This window comes from Hyperolius riggenbachi, chromosome 6 (assembly GCF_040937935.1).
Source record: "Hyperolius riggenbachi isolate aHypRig1 chromosome 6, aHypRig1.pri, whole genome shotgun sequence".
Taxonomy (NCBI): Eukaryota; Metazoa; Chordata; class Amphibia; order Anura; family Hyperoliidae; genus Hyperolius; species Hyperolius riggenbachi.
This window is the reverse complement of record NC_090651.1, coordinates 124,899,677-124,915,368: the sequence shown is the minus strand read 5'-3', so window position 1 is coordinate 124,915,368 and position 15,692 is coordinate 124,899,677. Positions and strand designations below refer to the sequence as shown.

Sequence of the window (15,692 nt, the reverse complement as noted above, 5' to 3'; positions counted from 1 at the left end):
GTGTGTGTGTGTGTGTGTGTGTGTGTGTGTGTGTGTGTGTGTGTGTGTGTGTGTGTGTGTGTGTGATCGCCGGCGATTCGCATTTTGCGGAAAACGAAAAATGTTTTTAGAGTGATCACGGTTCTAATGTTTAAACATTGTGAATCTCGATTGCTCAAAAAAAAAAAAAAATTACAAAAATGTCCAGTGAGAGATTGTGTTTTGCAGAGGGGTTTTTCCCAATTTCTCACTGGACATTTTTGTGATTTTTGAGCAATCGAGATTCACAATGTTTAAACATTAGAACCGTGATCACTCTAAAAACATTTTTAGTTTTCTGCAAAATGCAAATCGCCAGCGATCCCCGCTGTGAGACCACTGCCATATATTATGTTAGCGCTTTTGAAAGCGCTAGCGACAAATAATTGAACGATGATGGCGGCGGGGAACGGAGGATCTTAGAGGACGGTGTGGACACATGACAGCTGCAGGGGGCTAGTAGAAGCCCCAGGTAAGTGTCAGTTTTTGTTTTAAACCCCCCCCCCCCAGAACCCCCTTAATTGTAATATCAGGGTTGTATGGCTGACCCCGACGAGATCCCCGCACTGTGATTGGCCCAATAGGCTGTCTGTCACTTGACTTTGGACCAATAGGCTGCCTGTAAAGTGACAGCCTGTTGGGCCAATCAAAGTGTAAGGATCTCATCCAACAAAGTGAACCAAACCCCACGTCAGCTAGCTAATTGTAACAGCTTGTTAGTGGGTATTTCTCCTGTCTGGCTCTCAGGGAAATTGCTGATGTTGCTGAAACCCAAGATAAGCTGAAGACATGTCTGACACTTCCCGGATGATCAACTGTGTACACATACCCATGGCCACACTTCCCCTACCCGGAGGATCAACTGTGTACACATACCCATGGACATGAGCTCTCTGCTGCGCATGCACACTATCCCAGTTTGAAATCTATTGTATGGCTCTCACAGAATTACATTTTAAAATGTGGCGTTTATGGCTCTCAGACAAAAAAAGTTCCTGACCCCTGACATATACAGTAGCAGAATGTAATAAATTATGCAGTATAACCATTATTTATCCTGGTTTCCACATCAGAAATGCTTCTGACACGTGTTCCTTGAAAATAAGGCAGGGTCTTAAACTGTACTATTTTATTTTTTCTTCAAAAGATCGTTTAGGCCAGAGTCACATTGGGAATAGCAAACCGCTGCTTGAGCAGTGTAGCTTAGTAAATCAACCCCTAACTGTGAGCCAGATGTAGCCCTGAAAAGAGCCACATCTGGCTCCCGAGCCATAGGTTCCCTACCCATGGTATGTCATTACAGTTTTTTTTAAAGAGGAACTTTAACCAAGGATTGAACTTCATCCCAATCAGTAGGCAATAACCCATTTATCATGAGAAATCTTTACCTTTTTCAAATAGATCACCAAGGGGGTCTGTATGACTGATATTGCAGTGAAACCACTCCCACAATGTGATGTCATGACCATGGTCCTGATAATTTGCTGTCTGTGATCCTCGCTGCGTTAAGAGAAAGAACATATTTTTTTTCAACTGTAAGGCAAGCAGTATCTCCCTCTGTGCATAGACCTCTCAGTAAACAAACATTCTGCAGAGATCAGCTGGCAGGACTAAGGCCTGGAACCTACTAGCAGTACGTTACTAAGCAATTTCTAAGAGCTTATGATTTGAAAAGCTCACGCTAATGTAATGCTATGGGTGTGATCCCACTTGAGCAATATGATTTTTTTTTTAAATCCCCCATAGCATTGTATTAGCTAAGAGGTTTTTAAACCACTAGCACTTAGAAAAGGCTGCTAGTGGGTTTCAGCCCTAAACAGTAGCCCCCTTTGATAAATGTCATAAAATCTTTCCTCACCCCGATTTACATTCTAAGTGGGCAAACACGGTCTAAATGAATATTATAAAAAATGAGGAATTGTATTTATTGTGCCATTTTCACTACAAGTTTGCGGGAAGTCTTAAATACTGCATGCCATCAGCACACTGTTACGTTTACAATAACTATCAAAATGGAAAAATATGATTGGGTTTACCAAAATAAAATTAAAATAAAGAAGATATTTAGTGCATAGAGGAACATTTATTTATATTATTACAAAAGTTCCATCTATTAACAACCACCTTAACCACTTGAGGACCTAGGGCTTTCTACCCCTTAAGGACCGGCCACTTTTTTTCCATTCAGACCACTGCAGCTTTCACGGTTTATTGTTCGCTCATACAACCTACCACCTAAATGAATTTTGGCTCCTTTTCTTGTCACTAATAAAGCTTTCTTTTGGTGCTATTTAATTGTTCCTGCGATTTTTACTTTTTATTATATTCAGCAAAAAAGACATGAATTTTGGCAAAAAATGATTTTTTTAACTTTCTGTGCTGACAGTTTTCAAATAAAGTAAAATTTCTGTATACATGCAGCGCGAAAAATGTGGACAAACATGTTTTTGATAAAAAAAACCCATTCAGCGTATATTTATTGGTTTGGGTAAAAGTTATGGCGTTTACAAACTATGGTGCAAAAAGTGAATTTTCCCATTTTCAAGCATCTATGACTTTTCTGACCCCCTGTCATGTTTCATGAGGGGCTAGAATTCCAGGATAGTATAAATACCCCCCAAATGACCCCATTTTGGAAAGAAGACATCCCAAAGTATTCACTGAGAGGCATAGTGAGTTCATAGAAGATATTTTTTGTCACAAGTAAGCGGAAAATGACACTTTGTGAGAAAAAAAAAAAAAAAGTTTCCATTTCTTCTAACTTGCACCCAAAAAAAAAATGAAATCTGCCACAGACTCACCATACCCCTCTCTGAATATCTTGAAGGGTCTACTTTCCAAAATGGGGTCATTTGTGGGGTGTGTTTACTGTCCTGACATTTTGGGGGGTGCTAAATTGTAAGCACCCCTGTAAAGCCTAAAGGTGCTCATTGGACTTTGGACCCCTTAGCGCAGTTAGGCTGCAAAAAAAGTGCCACACATGTGGTATTGCCGTACTCAGGAGAAGTAGTATAATGTGTTTTGGGGTGTATTTTTACACATACCCATGCTGGGTGGGAGAAATATCTCTGTAAATGACAATTTGTTAATTTTTTTTACACACAATTGTCCATTTACAGAGATATTTCTCCCACTCAGCATGGGTATGTGTAAAAATACACCACAAAACACATTATACTACTTCTCCTGAGTACGGCGATACCACATGTGTGGCACTTTTTTGCACCCTAACTGCGCTAAAGGGCCCAAAGTCCAATGAGTACCTTTAGGATTTCACAGGTCATTTTGAGAAATTTCGTTTCAAGACTACTCCTCACGGTTTAGGGCCCCTAAAATGCCAGGGCAGTATAGGAACCCCACAAATGACCCCATTTTAGAAAGAAGACACCCCAAGGTATTCCGTTAGGAGTATGGTGAGTTCATAGAAGATTTTTTTTTTTGTCAAAAGTTAGCGGAAAATTGATTTTTATTGTTTTTTTCACAAAGTGTCATTTTCCACTAACTTGTGACAAAAAATAAAATCTTCTATGAACTCACCATACTCCTAACGGAATACCTTGGGGTGTCTTCTTTCTAAAATGGGGTCATTTGTGGGGTTCCTATACTGCCCTGGCATTTTAGGGGCCCTAAACCGTGAGTAAAAGTCGGGAAATCAAATTCCGCAAAATGACCTGTGAAATCCTAAAGGTACTCATTGGGCCCTTTAGCGCAGTTAGGGTGCAAAAAAGTGCCACACATGTGCTATTGCCGTACTCGGGAGAAGTAGTACAATGTGTTTTGGGGTGTATTTTTACACATACCCATGCTGGGTGGGAGAAATACCTCTGTAAATGGACAATTGTGTGTAAAAAAATCAAAAGATTGTCATTTACAGAGGTATTTCTCCCACCCAGCATGGGTATGTGTAAAAATACACCCCAAAACACATTGTACTACTTCTCCCGAGTACGGCGATACCACATGTGTGGCACTTTTTTGCACCCTAACTGCGCTAAGGGGCCCAGAGTCCAATGAGTACCTTTAGGCTTTACAGGGGTGCTCACAATTTAGCACCCCGCCCACTTGCCAGGACAGTTAACAAACCCCACAAATGACCCCATTTTGGAAAGAATACACAACAAGGTATTCCATGAGGGTAATGGTGAGGTCATTGAAAATCTTATTTTTTGTCACAAGTAAACGGAATATGACACTGTTAGAAAAAAAAATAAAAAAAAATTCTGCTAACTTGTGACAAAAACTAAAATCTTTTATGAACTCACCGTGCACCTCACATAATACTTTAGGGTGTCCTCTTTCCAAAATGGGGTCATTTGTGAAGTCTGTCCTGGCATTTTAGGGTCTCTGCAATCATTACATGTATGGCCAGTATTAGGAGTTTCTGCTATACTCCTTATATTGGGTATACGGGTAATGCACTCTGGGCTGAAAGGAAAAATGAACGGCAAACATACCTTGCTCCACATCAATGGCAGATCTTCCTTCACATCAATGGCAGTGATAACCTCAGGAGAGAGACACCCCGTGCCACCCTTCACTCAGGGTGAGCCACCAACTTATGTGACTGGGCCTCAGAACTTTAGTATACAGCATTATGCCTGTAGGATACAGCAATATGCCTGCCAATAGAGAGGACTCTGTGTGGCATTAAAGCATCATCATAGGCCCAAATCACATATAAACCGGGGGTGTCCACACTCAAGGGAAATTCAAACATGCCGTCTTATATCGCCAACCCAGGACAGATCAGCAATATCAAGCATGGAAACCGATCCTTCTTGCCACTTTTATGCTTACCCGTTTGGTTTTCAAGCTTATCTCTCCTCTCCCTGCGACAATGTGCGAAAGACCACTGAGTGTGTGCCTACTCCTGTGTCTGGAGTTCCCTAGGTTCTAATAGTGTACCTGCTCGTGGTACCTCTCAAAACACGGCCCTACACATAGGCCAGGCTGGTCAGGACAGCGGGGACAATAATAAACGGTGTCAGTCCTTGTTCCAGCCCTGCTGCAGACACGGCAACGTTTTCTTCGGTGGCGTTGACCTGGGGCACACGGAAGCTGATAGGCGTAATGCCTTCCATGCAGTCGGCTAGTTGCATCTGGGGGGGGGGGCCTGGCACCTCCTGGATACAGGATGTCCAGAACGATCTGTTCCTGAAATTGAAGGAAAGATCCAGTTCTCCCAGCCTTACTGTAGAGAACAAAGCTGTTGTAAACTGCCAATTGAATCAGATAAAAAGACACTTTCTTATACCAGCGTCTTGTTTTCCGGGAAATTAAATAGGGCGCTAACCTCTGGTCATTGAAGTCCACCCCTCCCATGTTGACATTATATTCGTGGACGACAAGGGGCTTTTCAATGACCTTAGTTGCCCGTTGAATTTGGACTGTCGGGTCTGTGTGAATGGTGGACAGAAAGTAAACGTCCCTCTTGTCCCTCCATTTCACCGCGAGCAGGTCTTCAGTACGCAAGGCGGCCCTCTGCCCCCGTTGAAGTCTGGTGGTAACGAGCCGTTGGGGGAAGCCCTGGCGACTAGGCCGCGCAGTGCCACAGCATCGGATTCCTTCTAACTTTAAGTGCTGAAAGAGGGCCACACTTGTGTAATAATTGTCCACAAAAAGATGGTACCCCTTCTGGAACAAGGGTGACACCAAGTCCCACACAACCTTTTCACTGCTCCCCAGGTAGTCAGGGCATCCGACCGGCTCCAATTTTGAGTCTTTTCCCTCATAGACCCTAAAACGACATGTATAGCCTGTGGCCCTTTCACAGAGCTTATACAGTTTCACCCCATACCGGGCGCGCTTGCTTGGGATGTACTGTTTGATGCCAAGGCGCCCGGTAAAGCGTAAGAGGGACTCGTCTACGCAGATGTTCTGTTCAGGGATATAAGCATCTGCAAATGTTGATGACAGGTGGTCTATGAGGGGCCGAATTTTGTGGAGCCGGTCATAAGCAGGGTGGCCCTTTTCATGACAGGTTTTGTCGTCGTTGAAGTGCAGGAAGCGCAGGATGGACTCAAATCGTGTCCTGGACATGGCAGCAGGGTACAAGGGAACATGATTTACTGGGTTCGTAGACCAATACGACCGCAGTACATTCTGTTTCATTAGTCCCAAGTGAAGGATAAGGGCCAAAAAGATTTTAATGTCGGAAACTTGGACTGGTTTCCACCCGAAAGGCTGGGCATACATGCTCTCCGGGTGCTCGGTGATGAATTGTGTGGCTTTACGGTTGGTCTCAACCACAATTAAGTCCAGGAGAACCTGGGTGATGAACAGCTGCAAAAAGTCTAGGGCCGTTCCTAGATGAGCTGTCGCCACCTGGACTCCAGACTGGGCGGTGAAAGGGGGCACTACGGGTGCGGCGGAATCAGGGGATTGCCAATCTGGTTGTGCCAGCACCTCTGGGAGTCTATGGGTACTACGGGCCCGTCTTCTTATTGGTGGCTGCGATGGGGGTACTACTGCACTTGCCACCGTACCAGTTTCAACTTCCATGCTGACGCTCACCACTTCGCCAGGGTCTACGGAAGCACTGGCACTAAGTCCAGGAGATGCTGCGCTGCTGGTGCCTGCCTCACCAAGAAAACTATCATCAGCGCTAGCACCACCCCGCTGCCCTTGAGGCGGATCCTGCGACACCTGCGGTCTAACGACTTGGGGTCTGGTACGCCTGGCTCTAGCCGGGACCATAGCCTCGTCATCACTTTCGGTCAAGGAACCACTGCTTTCTACAGGTTCAAATTCGGACCCGGAAGATTCGACGGATGATTCTTCCCAAAAGAACTCATCCGACTGGTCCATGTACCTGTATACCTCGTCATCGGAAAGCCCCCTTCTTGCCATTGTGGATTACTAAATTTATGGGGGTTTCCTCCGAGACTACCCAGAAAAAAAAGAGCACCTACCTAGCAAAAAGGGAGTATTTGAGAGGTATTGGGGTTGGTGGGAAGTGGGGTCTCAGAGGCAATCAAACAATCACGGGACAATCAAATACAATTACAGCACAATCGAATCCAATCACAGCACAATCAAATCTGATGCACTCGGAAGGTGATGGGGGGAGGGTGGGATTGGGTGTGGCGGGAAGTGGGGTCTCAGGCAATCAAACAATCACGGGGCAATCGAAGTCGATCACGGGACAATCAAATACAATTACAGCACAATCGACTCCAATCACAGCACAAGCAAATCTGATGCACTCGGAAGGTGGTGGGGGGGGGGGGTTGGGTGTGGTGGGAAGTGGGGTCTCAGGCAATCAAACAATCACGGGGCAATCGAAGCCGATCACGGGACAATCAAATACAATTACAGCACAATCGAATACAAGCGCAGCACAAGCAAATCTGATGCACTCGGAAGGTGATGGGGGGAGGGTGGGATTGGGTGTGGCGAGAAGTGGGGTCTCAGGCAATCAAACAATCACGGGGCAATCGAAGTCGATCATGGGACAATCAAATACAATTACAGCACAATCGACTCCAATCACAGCACAAGCAAATCTGATGCACTCGGAAGGTGGTGGTGGGGGGGGGGGGGGGAGGGTGGGGTTGGGTGTGGTGGGGGGGAGGGTGGGGTTGGGTGTGGTGGGAAGTGGGGTCTCAGGCAATCAAACAATCACGGGGCAATTGAAGCCGATCACGGGACAATCAAATACAATTACAGCACAATCGACTCCAATCACAGCACAAGCAAATCTGATGCACTCGGAAGGTGGTGGGGGGGGAGGGTGGGGTTGGGTGTGGTGGGGGGGAGGGTGGGGTCTCAGGCAATCAAACAATCACGGGGCAATCGAAGCCGATCACGGGACAATCAAATACAATTACAGCACAATCGAATACAAGCGCAGCACAATCGAATACAAGCGCAGCACAGTCAAATACAATGCACTTGGACGGTGATTGGGGGGGGGGGTCTGAGGGCGATTTGAGGGGGTGGGGGGTTGATCAGGAGCCTGCACGGGGCAGACTGAGTCCTGATCTGATGAGAGGCAGACACAGGGGGTTACTGATCGCAGATCAGTTAGTGATCGCTGGGGAGGACAGATGTAGCAGGGGATGTAATCAGAAGGGGGGTATGAGGGCAATCGAGGGCCTGGGCAGGTGATCGGTTACCCCCGCGGGGCAGTTAGGGTCTGCTCTGATGGGTGGGGGTGCTAAGGGGTGATGGACAGGTGATAGACAGGTGATCAGAGGGGGATCAGAGGGGGATCAGGGGATAAGGTAGCTGTATACAGATGTATACAGTATACAGGGGGGTAGTCTGGGATGGGGTCTGGGGGTGATCTAAAGGTAGGGGGGGGGGGGATCAGGGGTGATTAGGTGGCAGTTAGGGACCTAAACTAAAGGGCAGCGTCGCTAGTTAGTGGCAGGTGGGGGGGTGGGGGTTTTGCAGGGGTGCAAGGGTGCTGGGCAGGGGTCTGCTGGGGTGATCAGGGGGGGTATGAGGCCTGGGGTGGTAGATCAGGGACTCTGTGGGCAAAAAAAAACACGTGTGCTGGCTACTTACAATGTGCTTCCTCCTCGCTAGTGGTCTCTGCAACAATGAGACCACGAGGCGAGGAGGAAGCACGTATAAGGCACTTTGTTTACCTAACAAAGTGCCTTATACTCCCTGATTGGGCAATTATGCGGATTCCTCCGCTCGCCGGCTCTGCTAAGTGGCCGGCGAGCGGAGACAAAATGCCCGAGTAACGATCCCGTGCGGAGGATCGCGTCACGGATGACGCGATCGCTCCGCCCATGCCCTTAGAAGGACCGCCGCCTCTGTGGGTGAGCCGGTCCTTCAGGGCTTCACTTCCCGGGCCGCCTCTGTGCGTTAGGCGGTCGGGAAGTGGTTAAAGGACTTACGAGCCCAAAACAGGAAAAAAATGTCTTTACCTGTATGACTTTGTAACGCACGGAGGACGCCATCCGCACGCGTGTGGATCGGGGAGGGAGGCCCTAGAGCTGCGCAGCCGCACTCGCATCGGTGCGGACTGCGCAGCCGCGGCCTCCTCCGGCGGCCATATTTGAGGAGGAAGGAGCGACCGACCCGGGCTGTGGGGTCGGGGTCCGGCTGGGGGGAGCAAAAGCAGCGGGGACCCGGCGGAGCTGCACGGAGGGCGCGGATGGCGTCCTCCGTGCGTTACAAATTCATACAGGTAAAGACATTTTTTTCCTGTTTTGGGCTCGTAAGTCCTTTAACCAAGCATAATTCATTTCATTGCAATGTAATTTTAAAAGGACCCGCTGTCTACTCACAGCAGTAGTAGCCATTTTGTATCCGGACTTAAAGGGAACCTAAACTGAGAAGGATATGGATTTTTCCTTTTAAAATAATACCAGTTGCCTGACTCTCCCGCTGATCCTGTGTCTCTAATACAGTTAGTCACAGCCCCTCAACAAACATGCAGATCAGGTGCTCTGACTGAAGTCAGACTGGATTAACTGCATGCTTGTTTCAGGTGTGTAATTCAGCCACTACTCTAGCCAAAGAGATCAGCAGAACTGACAAACAACTGGTACTGTTTAAAAGGAAACTTCCATATCCCTATGTTAAGGTTCCCTGCAAGACGTGCCCGCTAGTTATGTATTTGTGTAACATCCATTTTATGCTGATGGTTAATCTTACTGGGGTTACATCAATTCATGTCATTTGCACATAAACCATTCATGTTATGTCTTCTAATGTACCTGAAATGAAGGGAGCATTTCTGGTGATTTGGACACTTAGGGCTTAATTCACTAACCGGCGCTAAGTGATAGCGCCGGAGTGAACAGCCATTTCGTGCCCCATAAGTAGCTTTCCGGGCACTAATAGTCCCTCAAAGCTACATAGCGCACAAGACCACCCACATCGCGTGCGGCGGGACAGTAATAGTGCGCAGTGCGACGATAATGTCGCACCCGCTACCTTGTAAACTTCGCACCCAGTGTGTCGAAAACGGATGCACTGACAAGGCAGCGTGTGCGACATTATCGTTGCACCGTGCACTATTACTGCGCGCGATGTGGGTGGTACTGTGGGCAAACTACCTAACACTGTGGTTTGCACCCACTAACTGCTAAGGCCACCTAACCGGCTTAGTGCCGGTTAGTGAATCGAGGCCTTCATGTGCTTTAGTGATTATCACCAAAGCTGCTTGTCTATTAGCACAGCATGGTTAAAGAAATACCCCACAAGGTGTTAATAGAATTAGCCCACATGTTTTAGAAAACTGTACAGACAACAAGGTTGATATAGAAATCACTGTGGATTATGGAGTGAATTTAAGGTATCAGAATCTGACTTTTTTTTGTTTTTGTTTTTTTAATTACTCTGACAAAAAATACTGACACATCCTAACTGTTTTATCTTTGAAGCTTATAAAGTGAACCTGAGGTAAAAATGAAATAAAGTCATTTTTAGGAGTAGTAAACATAACGGTTAAAGAGCAAAATGTTTATTTTTTTTTTATATACCTCCTAATTTGGCCCTACACTACCATTCACACATTACATGATGCATACATAGGCATACAGTATGCCTACGATAAGGATTAGATTGTTATCTAGACCAAAGCACTGTACGTTTTACCTTTTTTTTTTTTTTTTTTTTTAAATCTGAGCTGGCAGGCTGATTGCGGCGACCCCCTCTGCGTAGTGCAGGGAACACAGGCTCATGCGGGTGCTTGTTCCCTGCTAATCTCGCAAGAAGCGAGATGACTCCTTTTGGTGGTCCCCAGAGAGCTACACTGCTACTGCCAATCGGCGTTAGGTGGTCGGGAGCAGGTTTAACATCTACAAAGTAGGTTGAATGTTTTAGGGCGCGTTTCCACTTGAGCGGAAACCGCCGCGAATCCGCAGAGTTTCCCCGCAGGCGAATAGTGCGGGGAAACTCTGCCACAGGGTGCAATGGTAACGCCGGCCAAATCGCTACGGCCGGCTTTTCCATCCGAATCGGCGCGGGAGGCTGCGGATCCCATAGCCGTGCATGGCACGGCTGATGGGATTCGTGTGCTTTCCCCGCAGAGCCAGTTCGCGTCTAGTGGAATCGCGCCCTCACAGTCTCTAATCAGTGTCAGCCTATTAAGTGTCACAAAGTTAGAAAAAGATCAATAGTTCATGTATTTTATTTATCCCTGCCCTCAGAAGTTGTATTCTCCCAGGAAACTTATGTCTGTAATTTGCTTATCGTTGATGCTTACTATATACCCAACAATCTACTGGCAAGACAAAATCTATCACTTACATGCCTAGAAATTAACTTTTTCAGGCAGCAAAATAAAGCAGGTAAAACAGCCTGGTTATTAGCATTTTGTACTGCACATACCCGTTTATCTCATGTCACATTTTGCCTCAGGTACATTTTAATCAAAGAACTTACCGGTACGTATTTGTCAGACTATAAGACGCACCTAGGTTTTGAGTGCAAACATTGGGGGGGGGGGGGGCGAAAAAAACTAAACCTGGTGCATCTACGGTCCAGGGGCATCTTGTAGATGTTCTTTCCCTTTGGTGTCCTCCTCCTGTCCCCTTGGTTTCCTCCTAATGCCCCATTTATGTCCCTCTTTGTATCAATATCATATCCCCCTTTGTGTCCTCCAGATTTTCCCCTTCGTGTCCTCCAAATGTCCCACTTTGTGTCCAGATTTTCCCCAGAGTGTCCTCTAAATATCCCTCTTTAAGTCCTCCATTTGCCCCCCTTCAAGTCCTTAATATGTATCACTTTGTGTCCTTCTGATGTCCCCCTCCATCACTCGCTTCATTGCTGGAGCCCGCAGTGATGAGCTTCTGGCTGCCTCCTGTCTTCCTGATGTCCACCTCTATGTCCTACTGCATGAATGCAATTAGCGGCAGTGGCAGCCGCTATCACTCACCTCATCACTGGAGCCCGCGGTGATGAGCCACTGCCGGCCCCCTCCTGTCCTCGGTGTTGTCCTCGGTGTGTCCGGCGTCTGGATCGATTTCCCCCTCTGTTAATATAACAAGCAGCGGCAGCCGCGGGCATCATCATCATCCAGACGCGACCGGCACTAGAGTGAAGGCATGTGAGAGGGAAGCGCCTGACCATGCGGGTTCCAAGGATGAGGTATGTGATGCCCGCGGCTGCCGCTGCTTGTTATATTAACAGAGGGGGAAATCGATCCAGACGCCGGACACACCGAGGACAACACCGAGGACAGGAGGGGGCCGGCAGCAGCTCATCACCGCAGGCTCCAGCAATGAGGCGAGTGACAGCGGCTGCCACTAATTGCATTCATGCAGGGAAAGTTTAGGACACCGGTGAGTGCAGGGAGTCTCCGACATCGTGGCAGGTCAGCGGTTAATATTGGCAAGTCGGGGGCTCCCTGCCTTTGGACTATAAGACGCAGGAACTTTTTCTCCCTATGTTTGGGGGAGAAAAAGTGCGTCTTATAGTCCGGAAAATACGGTAGTTCTCTAGTTGTCTTTAGAGACTCATATAAACAGAGTTAGCTCATCAACTGGCCAGAGAACGTGCTTACAATGTTGAAATACACTTTCAAATGTAATGAAAAGCACCATATTTTTTCGGACTATAAGATGCACCTTTTCTCCCCCTAAAGTGTGTCTGTATCTTATAGTCCGAATAATAACACATACGGATTGGCGCCAGGTGTCCCCCACAAATTCCTTCATATTGCAGCGTCTGCTGCCACCAGTCCCAGACACTGTGCCAGGGGTGCCCTTAGGCATCATAGGTATGGCGTGATAGGTGCATGCCTCTCCAATCAGCAGGAAGTACCCTGGCATCTGGTTACTGCTGCTGAGGGAGTGCACCAATGATGGAGCCGTGGTCTCGCCCACAAAAATCATCGGTTCCAGTTAAGAAAGGGAGCAGTGTGCAGCTGTGATTGGTGGGTCTGGGGCAGCACCCCTGCCTGATTGGTATATAGCTTTTCAAGGTTTGTCGAAGGCTTTGTGCGGACCGAAGCGGCGCACACCGCACTGGCTGCATGGGAGAGAGATGACACAGAAGGACAAGTTACACTGGAGGACATGGAGATGAAGGAGGACATGGGGATAAATGAGGAGACGAGGACAAATAAGGAGACAAAGCGACACAAGAGGTACAAGGAAGGCACAAGGGGGACAGAATAAATGGGGGCAAAAAGGTCCATAAGATGACACTGCACCATGGACGCACCAGGTTTAGTATATTTTTTCCCTGTTTTATGTCCTCTAAACCTAGGTGCATCTCATCATCAGTGTTACTCAGACGTTTCAGCAGGACAAGCTGTTCTTTGTATAGAGTTCTATGGCTTAGGCGCGGTTCACATTAGCGGTTTTTTCCGGATCGTTCCGTATACTGTACAAACGGAACTGATGTGAATGGATCCAATGTTAACAGATTGGATCCATTCACATGCGTCCGTTGGTACGGATACGTTCCGGTCCACAGATCTAAAAAATGCTGCAGGCCCTAATTTTCCGGACCGTTCTGCCCAGCGGAATGGATCCGGACACAAAATACTGCAGCATTGGGGCAATGAGAAACGGAACGTTTTTTCTAACTAGTGAATAAACAGACTGTTCCACAGGGGATGGGGGCATGTGCCGACGTGCCGGGTGTTTGAGGGTTTATTCATACCTTATTTGCAGTAGTAGCCGGCGGTAAAGGCTTCCGTCGTCTTCCGCGTCATGTGACTGTGTAGTCACAGCAGAAGAAGAGGGAGCCTCTACCGCCGGCTACTGCTGAAAATAAGGTATATATTTTCTGAATGAAAACGGATCTGATCAATCATTGATCAGATCAGTTTTCACTATGTGAACCAGGCCACGACTGAGCCATCCGGATCCGGTGAAGCGGAGACCGGATCCGCTTACTGGATCCTTTTGGCTCAAAACGCCAATGTGAATTGGGCCTTACTAGATGGATAGTTGCAGTGAGGTTCCTAGTTAAACTGAGAAATATGTAACATTAGCGGTTGATGTTGGTCTCTTGGCTTCAGCTTTATCTTGTCAGTACTTCTTAGAAAGTTCAGTGTTTACTGGGGACAAAGTTTTTTTTTTTTTTTTTTGCCTGCAGTCTAACTTGAGACAAGTGAAAGTGGCCAGGGGGTGCTTGTTTTTGGAAATGCTGAAATATCTGGCTTGAGGTGGATAAAGCTCCCACAGTCCCAAGGTTTGAACCTGAGTCTTCTCCTAGCTGAATACTAGGATGGTTAAGGACGTCAGGAGGTGCTCTTCATAACCCAAGACCCGGACGTTGGGTTCCAGAGGTATTGTTTGAGGGACATTTGGGGTTTTATCTCTGTGCTGGAGATTGCGTTTGATGGAGCCCATGAAACCTCTGGAGTTTCACCAGTACATTGCAAAATGGGTGCTCTGAGGCTCCAGCCCAACCAGGTTTTCCACCGGTAAATCCTCAGGAATATCTGCTATCTTATGTTCCATGGTTTGCATGTCCAGCATAGCCGGGAGAAAAGGCTTACCAATCAGAGGAGTCATGCTGTTGCAACTGGTTGGGCGCATTAGCGTACTACCTTTGTCTTCTGGAGCTGGGCCACTTTCTACAGGAAGTTCACTGCTGATGACATCAGGATCCTGAAAGATATAATAGCTGGTGAGGATTTGTTATAGATGTATACAGCAGCATCAATACTAATACACAAAACTGCTCGGCAATCCAACAGTATGCCCATGCTGTAAAACATAGGTGTTAAACTCCAGTCCTCGACGGCCATATCCATGCCAATGTTTAGGATAGACTGAGAAATGAGTTCTAGTTGATGAACACCACCTTTTCTGATTTAGGCTTTGTTCACATTATAAAATCGCCAGTGCAATCGCAAGCGCTGGGCTATTTATTGAGTTTTCAATATAGCAGAGGAGTTGGGTGTAGCGAGTGCACACTATATATATCAGCTGCAAAAACATTTAGAATGATGGTGCAACATCCAGAATAATGTATAGTTTATCCAACATTGCTAAGAGAAAAATAGATTTCCGGGAGCAGCTCATCATAACAGTAAAACTCAACTTTTAATAGACTTCCTTAAAATGAATGGGAACCGCTTTAAAAAACAAAAAACAAAAATGAGATAGATACTTACCCAAGGAGAGGGAAGGCTCTGGGTCCTATAGAGCTTTCCGGCTCCTCTCCTGGTCCCGTCGTTCCGGTGTTGGCTCGCCAGGTAGCAGTATTTGATTAAATTAGTCAAATACTGCTTTGCCTGGCCAAAGGAGACTCCAGAAGTCTTCAGGGAGCCCGAGTGCTCCTGAAGAAGGGCGGCCCTGTATTGCGCCTGCGCAAGCACACTCTCTTGCACGCTCACACCTGTGCAGTATGGAGCCGCACGTCTTTGGGAGGACACGGCTCCCGAAGACTTCCAAATATCCTTTCGGTGGGGGATTGAAACAGGGGGAGCCAGCACAGGATAGAGAGCCCCGAGAGAGGAGACGGAAGGCTCTATACAACCCAGAGCCTTCCCTCTCAAGTATTTGCTTCATTTTTTGTTTTTTTAAATGCGGTTCCCGTTTACTTTAAAAAGTACTTCCATGCAGCAATAAAATTGTAGATACAGAGAGATACTTATCAAGCACATGCAGTCAGATAAAGGTGCGGAGGATGAGTCAATCCTCCGCACCGCTATGACTGCATGTGCTTGATAAGTATCTCTCTGTATCTACAATTTTATTGCTGCATGGAAGTACTTTTTAAGGAAGTCTATTAAAAGTTGAGTTTTA

The 15,692-nt window shown here is 46.9% G+C and overlaps 1 long non-coding RNA gene across 2 annotated transcripts in view; it reads right to left on the bottom strand.

The window, feature by feature from the left end:
- Positions 1-1,412: 1,412 nt before the first annotated feature.
- LOC137521078 (uncharacterized) overlaps positions 1,413-15,692 on the bottom strand; it is a 28,831-nt gene continuing 14,551 nt past the window's right edge. For both annotated transcript variants that reach the window (XR_011022014.1, XR_011022013.1), the window contains 2 exons: positions 14,438-14,549; positions 1,413-1,518 (listed from right to left, as the gene is read on the bottom strand). This is a non-coding gene — a long non-coding RNA (uncharacterized lncRNA). The remainder of the gene's footprint in view (positions 1,519-14,437; positions 14,550-15,692) is intronic.